This window comes from Primulina huaijiensis, chromosome 16 (assembly GCF_012295235.1).
Source record: "Primulina huaijiensis isolate GDHJ02 chromosome 16, ASM1229523v2, whole genome shotgun sequence".
Lineage (NCBI taxonomy): Eukaryota > Viridiplantae > Streptophyta > Magnoliopsida > Lamiales > Gesneriaceae > Primulina > Primulina huaijiensis.
This window is the reverse complement of record NC_133321.1, coordinates 16,108,937-16,119,221: the sequence shown is the minus strand read 5'-3', so window position 1 is coordinate 16,119,221 and position 10,285 is coordinate 16,108,937. Positions and strand designations below refer to the sequence as shown.

Here is a 10,285-nt window from a genome sequence, read left to right as displayed (position 1 = left end):
GTTCATTTTTTAAAAAAAATTATTTTTTTAAAAATTTAATATTTTTATATTTTAGTTATTTTAAAATCAATTATATTTTTTAAATTAAAATATGTGATTAATAATCCAATTTAAAGTTATAATTTATTTTGGGTTACAAATATATATTGTGGAGGATAAAATGACGTTTCTCTTATTATTTTTTCAACATTTTTTTAAAAAAATGTTAATAAAAATTTAAATTTTTTGTTACAAATATATGATTTCGAACGAACAAAAAAAACGACGGTACATGTAATTTTTTTTAATATTGGAGTATTTCTTAAAATTGGAGTATTTCTTAAATCTCTAAGAAAGGAAAAAATATTTTTTATATATATTTAAAATTTTAAAAAAGAATGAGAAAAATTAACAATATAAAAAAGAAGAAAATAGTTTTTCAAAAAAATTAGAATATAAAAAAGCCAACAAGATTATTATTTCTGTTACAAATATGTGATTAATAAAATTTTAACTTCTAAATAAAAAATTAACAAGAGAAAAAAAGGAGAAAATAGTTTTTTAAAAAATAACTATAATATTAAAAAAAATTACATGTACTGTTGTTTTTTTTGTTCATTCGAAATCATATATTTGTAACAAAAAAATTAAATTTTTATTAACATTTTTTTAAAAAAAATGTTGAAAAAATAATAAGAAAAACGTCATTTTATCTTCCACAATATATATTTGTTATCCAAAATAAATTGTAACTTTAAATTGGATTATTAATCACATATTTTAAAATAAAAAATATAATTTTGATTTTAAAATAACTAAAATATAAAAATATTAAATTTTAAAAAAAATAATTTTTTTTTTAAAAATGAACAGCAGCCTCTGCTGTGGGTTTCCCCATAGCAGAGGATCCTGGCCCACTAGGGAGTTTCAAAGAAACATTTGGTAGATGGAAGCCCTAGTACCACTTGCGATGCTAATTAATTTAATTTACATTGAAATGCAATCAGAAGGGGGGATTGGTTTTAATCAGGGTTTCCAGGATTGCACTTTATTGGTGGGAGATTTTCAAATTGATTTTTCTTGTTTTTTGTTTTATCATATTTATTTATATATATACTGTGGGACCCTTAGCTCCTAATCGTTATTACAATGCAATTTGATTAGGGTTAATTAATTACAGCGGAAAACGAGTTTAAAATTTTCTTTACAATGAGCCCAAAACATATTATTTGAATACTAAAAATAGTATTCCATCTCATATCATAAAACATGCCCACACATAATCAAAATCAATCATATACAAACAACTCATATCCTCGGGACATTCCCCGGTATATAGATACATACATATACTGGGAACAAAACATAAAACCTCAGCTCAAACTGTGACTCCCTCCAGAAGTACCCTCTCCGGTCTCCTGATATCCTGGAGTACCTGCCATTGTCCACACACAAAGACAACAACAGCCCCCCTTGGGGGTGAGCAAAGCTCCGTATGGAACAACCAATCATATATACCACATATATCTAAACAATGATATATGGGATGCAATGCATGTATGTCGTGGAGGTATCGGGTCAAATGCCCATCCACTGAGCACATGTCAGAATCAATCGAATCGCTATCAAATCAATGCTCGAGCTGGCACACCGGCCTCAATCAGGGATAATCGTATGATAGCGTCGACAAAGCGCCATCAAATCCCAAATCTCAATCAAATCATCGGGGCCACTAATGTCTATGCTTTAAGGGCCACATAATGCCAAACATAGCATCGTGTTCACAAACCCCAGAATCAAATCAAATCATATCAGGGTATCCAAGGATCATAGCTCAACGTGCATGTCATGTATGCCACATCAACTCAACAAATAAGGCATATAGACATGTAATCTCAATCCAATCAATCAAACATATATCATATAATACAGATACCTGTCGTATGTTATCCGGTCGCAACATACCTCAATTCTTCGTTTCCAATTGATGTAGCTTGAAGATTTCGGTATAATAATCTATCTACATCAATAACATATTCATTTCAATCAATAACATCATTCAAAATCAATAATATAAGTTTCAAGTATCTTTTGAAACTTTGAAATTTCATATCAAATTGGAATCATAACATAATTCAATTCCGACTTCGAATACGAGTTTCTTGTCGGTTATTCTATCGCATATATTGAAATCAACTTCAAATACATGATATTCCAGCACTTTAATATTTAGAGCTGCTGAAACCAAAAGAATCTTACCTCAAAAGGAAACTCTCGACGCGAGGATTTCGAATATATAATTTGTTCCAAGTTTGGACAACGTTTCGGGGTGATTTCGTACAAAATAAATCGATTTCTCACTTTCTACCTCGAAGCTTCAGCAAAGGAAATGAAGAAATATGTCCAAAACTCATCCTTATCGTTTTTATAACGTGTGCTACAGAGATATTCGCGCATATGCGCGACCAAACTCGCGCATATGCGCGGGTAGTTCTGCCCGCGCGCGCAGTTCTGCGCAGATGCGCTTCTTTCTCTGTCCAAAACGCTATTTTAGGTTCCGAATTAGCCAAAGTAGTCAACATGAAAGTTGTAGCCCTATGTCTTGGCTTTCATTTGCCACCAACCTCACTCAATTTGGATATCGTGCTTATTCCCCCAAAATGTGTCATTGCAGGAACTGCAACGCACATGATACACTTCGGGGTAATTTTGCCCATATTTCTAAATGGATTTAGACAAAACTCAAAACATGAAAGTTTTAGTACTATGTCTTAGCTTTCCAATGAAATTATCCTCATGTCATTTGGACCAATAATCAGGTAATTATGCTAAAAACCGTAACATGTGTCATTTTTCTGTTGCAGTTCAGCACACGTTTCAAACACAAATCAATTTCTAATACAATCTTTCATCCTCACCATCTATTTTCTCACTCTCATTGTCATGATATACATCATATACATAATCACATGACAATTTCATGCATTATCGATAATCAACATAAGATTTACGATAATACGATACACGGTCCTTACATATACAGTGTAGGAAAAAAATTTAATAGGTTTATGATAATAGCAATAGGTTTTAAAAGAAACGAGGTTTCTGAACTTGACATATCATACGTATAAGTAAACTTATTGTACCGTTCATTTACGGGTGAAGATATCATATGTGATCTAATGAATTAATAGGGTAATGAATCTCTAGGCAGAGTATGACATGTGCATTTTGTAAATGTATTTACTGATCAGTTACAGATATCATGTCACTATTATTACTCAAAGATATATTACATCGTTGTCGAATTCATTTCAAACTCTCGATAAACCAATGGTTGCAGATTCGATAGGGAAATATGAGTTGAAGGAACCGTATTGTACGTTAACCATAACTTAATGTTCTTGTCGGCACTGTCAGTGATACGTAAGGGATCATGATGCGATGTTATTAGACGCTCTTATCATGATCTGATGGATGCAATCACACTTTAGTTATGACATTCTTGGTCAAGGTGTTGATGAAAAAATAGGGTTAATTAGAGTAAGACCGAATAAAAATAAATGTTATTCTGAATTACAAGAAGTTATGAACCCGCAGTTAGCTATATCCTTGAACAATTGATGGTCACACAAGTATCGGATTTTGTGTTCCTGTTGAGATAGTCAACTTTAAGGAGTTGAATTTGACAGTTGTAGTTTGATGAAAATCAAACAGATTGCTTATAAAGAAGTTTATAAATGGATTCCGTGTATTGGAAGTTGTGGAAGATAGCTTAACTATTAATTAAGTAAATAGAGTAGAACTGTTTGTTTTGGTGAAGAGTACACAAAAGCGGCAGCTGTAAAAAATGAATCAATGAAACTTTTGATTTCCGAAATTTTCAATTTTCATTATATGAACAAGATTTGTATCATCGGCGCTGTCTGATCGTCGATCAAGTTATAATAAGTTCAAAATTATTTATTTAGTGAATTTAGAATCTACTAATTAAATAATGATGTTAGTAGTGGTGACTACTATATGTACATGATTATCATGAAATATTCTATACAGATCAAATTGATTAACAACTAATTAAGAAATTAAATAATGATTATTCAATTTTACATGTATATATATGTGTATATTACCAAGAGTTGACTTTGTATTATATATGCAACTTATGAATTTTAATTAATTAATGAAAATAAGAATCATAATGGGATTAGGATTATGAATCGTAATGAGCGGGATTCCGTGATGTAATTAGAATTTAAAGCTTATAAATATGTCTTTGAGAATCATATAAAATAACAAAAGTTTTTACACATAGATTTTGAAGACAAAATTTTGGAATTTTCAACTCTCTCCATCACAAAGAAAAAATCGTCCAACCCTTTTTTTCACAAGAAGATTCACATGTAGTTTCATGGCTACATCGTCGCTGGATTTTTGAAATCCCTTCGATCGAGATCTATGAAACGATCTAAACAAGGAGTCCAGCTTTCGATCATGGATCTGATTAGACGATCAAAGAGGAAACTCATTCGTCTGGAATTACAAGAAGTATTATACCTAATTAAAAATCGGAATAATTAGAGTTAGCGTTAATTACTCAAATGTAAACAGATCTAAACACCATACGAATGTTAATCATATGAAGTTCAAAGAATGTTTTGAATGTCAAAAATAAAATTTTTACACTTCCGATACGTATTGAGTTCGAGAAAACGATACTTCAACATATAAATATTCTTTATTTACGTGATTTGGACCCAAATGCCCTCACTTGGAATGCCTTGATGACACACAAATAGAAGAAAATATCCGGATGGCGCAAGAACGACCGAGCCCATCGCCGTCACCTGAATTTCATGTGTGTTCCCCGGGATGGTCACCACATTCCCTCCACTAAGTACCAACATCCTCTGATTCATCGAAAAGGAATGTGTAGTAAACGATGGAGCAACCATTGTTACCATGACGGAAGATCCATCTATCCGATCCGAAGGAAATGTGAACCATACCTGGACGGGCTGTCCGTACTTAATTTTCGATTGTGAAACGGGGGCAACTATCTTCGGACGTGAAACATGCACATACGTAGGCGAAAATGCTTCCAATGTGATCCGTGGGGAAAAGAACCCTTCTGAACCTATAGAACTCGTGGGGATTGTTACCACCGACCAGGACTCGACCATCACGTAGCAATATTGCGGTCGAGTGATACATACGGGGTCTAGAGCTTGGAATTTGGACTTCGAACCTCGTCCCTACTCGATTATAAGGTCGATAAATAACCGGAGATAGAACCGGATCCCGACCATATTCCCACCCTGCAGTACCCGAGCCCCCTCCGTTTATGATCAAAACTTAGCCATTCGGTAACAACACCATGTCCCCCATGATCCGACCCATTGGCATTGTCTCCATGGCCCAACTAGGATTCGCATCATTGATCCCGACCCTCCCACAAGTATTCAAGGCCCCTACAAAGGTACCTTGTTTTGCCTTCATATATAAATGCTCCTCTGGGGGCACCTCCGCATACCAAGACTTCAGCTTTACCATATTTCTTGAGTGGTAGCAGAACGGCAGAACCCGTACTCGGATAACTTCGAGGATCGCCGCCCGGAATTTGCGGATAGTGTTTAACCACCACACCATTATTATAATTAAACATGATAGCTCGATTATTTGCGAAAATGAATAAATTACCATCTTCATTCAGAAAAACAAAAGGGTACAAATTGTTCTCGCTCTCCAGATCATTCATCTGCCTCAGAAACGGTGACTCGTACACTTTATCCGCTCATCGTCTTTTCGGGTAAAATTCATAATTGAACATCTCCCGCCCGCCAAAAACAATACTCCGGTTGTCCAGCAGGATATGATTCGTAGCGTACCACCTCTTCACCAACAGTCCCCCTCCATCTTCCTCCCAATCACAATAATCTTCGCTGCATGGTCTATACTTTCTAACTGCATGTTCCCCGTCTCTGAACCCTCCTGTCTGTACCAATGTTCCGTCGGTTGTGACAGCGCCGGAGGAGCACCACACGTCGGTTTGCACCTTAAGGGGGCGGATGGAATTGGAAGCGACGCTGTACTCCACCGAGTGTGCTGTGCAGTCGTGTTTCACAATCATTTCATTAGGGTCGTCGCGGCATTTCCCGTGTGGCAAGGATATGTTGGACAGTCCGAAATCAGTTCTATCGAAGATGACGACGCGGTCGGTGTGGAGGAGCTGCATATGCATGGCTGTTATGCCGATGTTGGATTGAAGCAAATCCCACTTGCCAGCGGGGGCGCTTGAGAGAATATTCTGGTGCGGGATCGGAAATAGTATGATCAGCAGCTGCGGGAGGAAGAAGGGAAGAAAGAATGGCGTATTCATTTTCATTTCTTTGGGTTGGGGGCCTTAATTCCTTGAGGTTGGACACCACGTGTGAAAATAAATTTCTGTTATTGTATTCCTTATTAATTTTTTGAGGATACATATTTTTATTTTCGTAACCATTTTGTATATGTTGTTTTGTCATCTTATCATATGCTTGATTCTATCCTTGATTTTAAGCTATTACATTTTCCATAAGAGCATATTTATAGAAAATTTTCTTTAATTTTTTGTTACAAATTTATATAAATAGTACATTCTCAAATATTAATATAAACCATTTATAAATAACCAAAATTATTCATAAGATAAACTAATTATTTTGTGTATTTTGTTACATGTTAGTTTTTTTTTAAAGAAAGTTTTATTCCCCTAAAAAATGGATACCTCTGGCAATGAAATAAAAATTATACATAAAAATTCATATGAGACAATCTTACCGAACAATTTTATAAGACAGTTCTCATATTTAATGTGATCCATGAAAAATATTATTTTTTAGCTTAAAAATATGAGTAGGTCTCTTTTTTTTTTTTTTTTAAAGAGTATGTATATTGTGAGACGGTCTCACGAATCTTTATCTGTGAGACGGGTCAACCCTACCGATATTCACAATAAAAAGTAATTATCTTAGCAAAAAAAATAATACTTTTTCATGGATGATCCAAATAAGAGATTTGTCTCACAAAATACGACTCGTGAGACCGTCTTACACAAGTTTTTGTCTTTTGTGAAACAGATCAATTCAATTCATACTTAAACGGAAAAATAATATTTTTTCGTGAATCGGAATATGTTAGAGATTGGTCTCACAACGTTGATATGTAAGTGTGTCTTACATGAGTTTTTGTGTAAAAATATTACTTTCATTATAATTATAGACCGGATTGATCCGGTTCATATATAGATCAATAAGACGATAAAACGGAAGACTTAATCATAACTATAATATTATTCATCAAATACGTCACGGGAAAACATAAGGTACAATATGTCGACGAATACATATAATAATTCCAAAAATATGCCAATCAACTCTAATTACATTTACTATTTTCTAAATTACCTCTCTTGTTGACTGGACCTATCCCTTTTAAAAAAAATTAAAATTTGTCAAATAACTGAAATATTAATTAAATATTAAAAGGTCACACTATTTTCAATCTTTAAAACACCTGGACTCCACATCATCATCATAATAATAATAATAATAACAAAATTATTTTTAATAATATTTAAGCCTATGAAAGCACGTTGCTTTTGTTTGACACATGTTGCAGCTGAAATAATTTATTACCATCAATCAATTAAATCTTCCTAAAATGCTTTTTCTTCGTAAAAAAATTAGCTGTTTAAAATTAATGCTCACTGTCCTACAACATAAATAATTCAAGCGGGGCCTGCTGCCCACTTGTTTCGAGGTCCTTGATTTGGATTAGGTCGGACCTGCCCAATTTCTCCAATCAGACAGCTAAAGGAACTTTTTGTTTGTTTCACCTTTCCGAGGAAGACAACAGTTAAAATTAGAGGGAAAATGGAAATATTATTAATAAACAAAATTCGATAGTTTTAAATTATTTGAGGACAACTAATTAAGTAACTTTGGATGATCGTTTAATTTATCAGAGACTAAGAAGAATTCATACACACTATGTCATCCGGCTCGTGAGATAAGATGATGAAAGATCGTTCCCACCAAATAGTTCCTAAATGTTGCTATTTCACATAATTTGTCGTAGCTGAACTTACGACTACTTTTTAATTAAACTTTGCCATGACCCGAAGCTGGAAACGGAGCATCAACAATTCTCTGGAAAAAACACGTACAACCCCTATCACATACACAAATACTTCGAAATAACTGAGGATTTGTAAAAATAGTGAAGGATTTTGCTTTACTTGCAAACGTAGAATAATTTCTCTGTTACATTTTTTTTGTTTGTTTGCACGAGAGTTCAAAATTCAAGTAGAAGAACACCAAAAATAGCTCTTGAAGATGGTAAAAAACCTAAGCAAGAACATAACCAAATTTGACTTCTGAACCTGATTGACATGTGAAGATTTATTGCAGATCTATTAGCCGGAAATTCCCAGATCATTCTCCAAATAAAATTCTTGATCAGTTGATGTCCAATGAGAAAACTCTTCATATTCATGATACTTGGAGAATGGGAGTTGGATTGAATAAGAGTAATGAGCATATTAATGAAGAAATGGTGTTATTTGAGTGTGTTTAAAATATATTGAGAAAAATATAATTTGAATGTGGTATTGGTGAATCATTTCAATATCTTATAGCTAGGGGTGTAAAAATCAGACACGATCCACCAATCCGATACGGTTCAACAAAAAAAAAAATCAGGTTTGTCTTTGTGATTTTTGGGTCTGATCGGGTTGGACCCGATAGATGACCGAAAAAATGATTGGGTTGGGTTGGATTCAAGTCAACCAGATTTGACCAGAAAATTTTAATTTTTTTTCAAAAAAATTTAATTAATAAATATTGTCTACATTTTTTATATATTATATGTCTGAAAAAATATTTATTGTATATATATCATACATTTTCATTATTGAATAATTATTTTGATCATTTTTATTTTTTAAATAATTATTTATTTAATTTAGTAAATATATTTTATTTTTCTACAATTAGTCTTTCAAATTTAAATCATATATATGAGAGAGATTTTGTTATTATGTGTTTAAACTAAAATATATTTTTTAATTTTATTTAAAATAAATTCAAAATCGGGTTGATTCGAGTTTGAGTTCGGGTTGAGAGTTTTCGGGTTGACTCGACTTCGAGTTGAGTTCATGTTAAATAATAGTACTGATTACTCAACCCGATCCAATCCAGCCAATCCACCCAAATTGACAATCTTACGTCTAGCTTTGATGGTATTGCATTGGCTGCGGAAGGTGGACCATCGTTTTATCAAATTAATTAGGATACCGTTTAGTGTAGTTATGAAGGTGGGGACGAGACACGAGTTTTTATTCATGAGTGAGTCTCATGTGAGACCGTCTCACGGATCTTAATCTGTGAGACGGGTCAACCCTACCCATATTCACAATAAAAAGTAATACTCTTAGCATAAAAAATAATACTTTTTCATGGATGATCCAAATAAGAGACCCGTCTCACAAATACGACCCGTGAGACCGTCTCACACAAGTTTTTGCCTTTATTCATATCCTGTCTTTTTTTAGTCATTCCAATTTCAACAACCACCTCTTGAGAACATCATATGTAAGTTCCGTTAGACATATTTCTCTATCCAGATGATGAGCATATACATATGATAAATATGATATTGGTGAAATTTTATAATTGGACATTCATAGTTGATTGTTAATTTTTTTGTATTTCATAAGGACATTTTAGATATTATAAAATAATAAAAACAATAATCAATGCAAGTTTAAAAAATATATCAAACAATATATTATTTATTTTTATATATTACACATCCATATGATGTATTAACCTATTCACTTGGCTAAATGATGATTCTTTTCACATGCATGTGTACAAAAAAGTAGTGGAGAATACTAAATAAACACACACATGCACATATACATGCACATACATACATCTGTGTGGAAATTGTATTTTTGGTCGTATATGTTTATGTTCTTGTGATTTGTCATCTATGTTTTTAAATTTCAATTTCAGTCTGTTATTTTTTTTTTTGGCGATTTTAGCACTTTTACAACTTGACACTAATGTGGTCTTAGTCGGGGAAATTATATATTGTTGCCGCCAGTCGTCTTTCCAGTAATTGTAATTCACGGGAATCGAACATTTAATGTTGGATCTGATACTAATTGTAAGATCGAAAGTTTATCATTTCGCCAAAATATTATAGTGTCATAACTCAAATTTTTAAAATCATATGACATTTCAATCAATCTTTTAAACCA

The 10,285-nt window shown here is 33.0% G+C and overlaps 1 protein-coding gene and 1 pseudogene across 2 annotated transcripts in view; both read right to left on the bottom strand.

Annotated features, from left to right (window-relative positions):
• The window catches only part of LOC140961274 (uncharacterized), a 9,337-nt gene extending 8,297 nt beyond the window's left edge, over positions 1-1,040 (bottom strand). Inside the window, exon 1 of one of the 2 annotated variants that reach the window (XM_073419693.1) lies at positions 900-1,040. The gene's annotated coding sequence lies outside the window, so the exon portion shown is untranslated. The remainder of the gene's footprint in view (positions 1-899) is intronic. The other variant, XM_073419691.1, reaches the window with a different exon arrangement.
• Positions 1,041-4,676: 3,636 nt separating this feature from the next.
• On the bottom strand, positions 4,677-6,391 carry LOC140961824 (aldehyde oxidase GLOX1-like; annotated as a pseudogene).
• Positions 6,392-10,285: the final 3,894 nt, after the last annotated feature.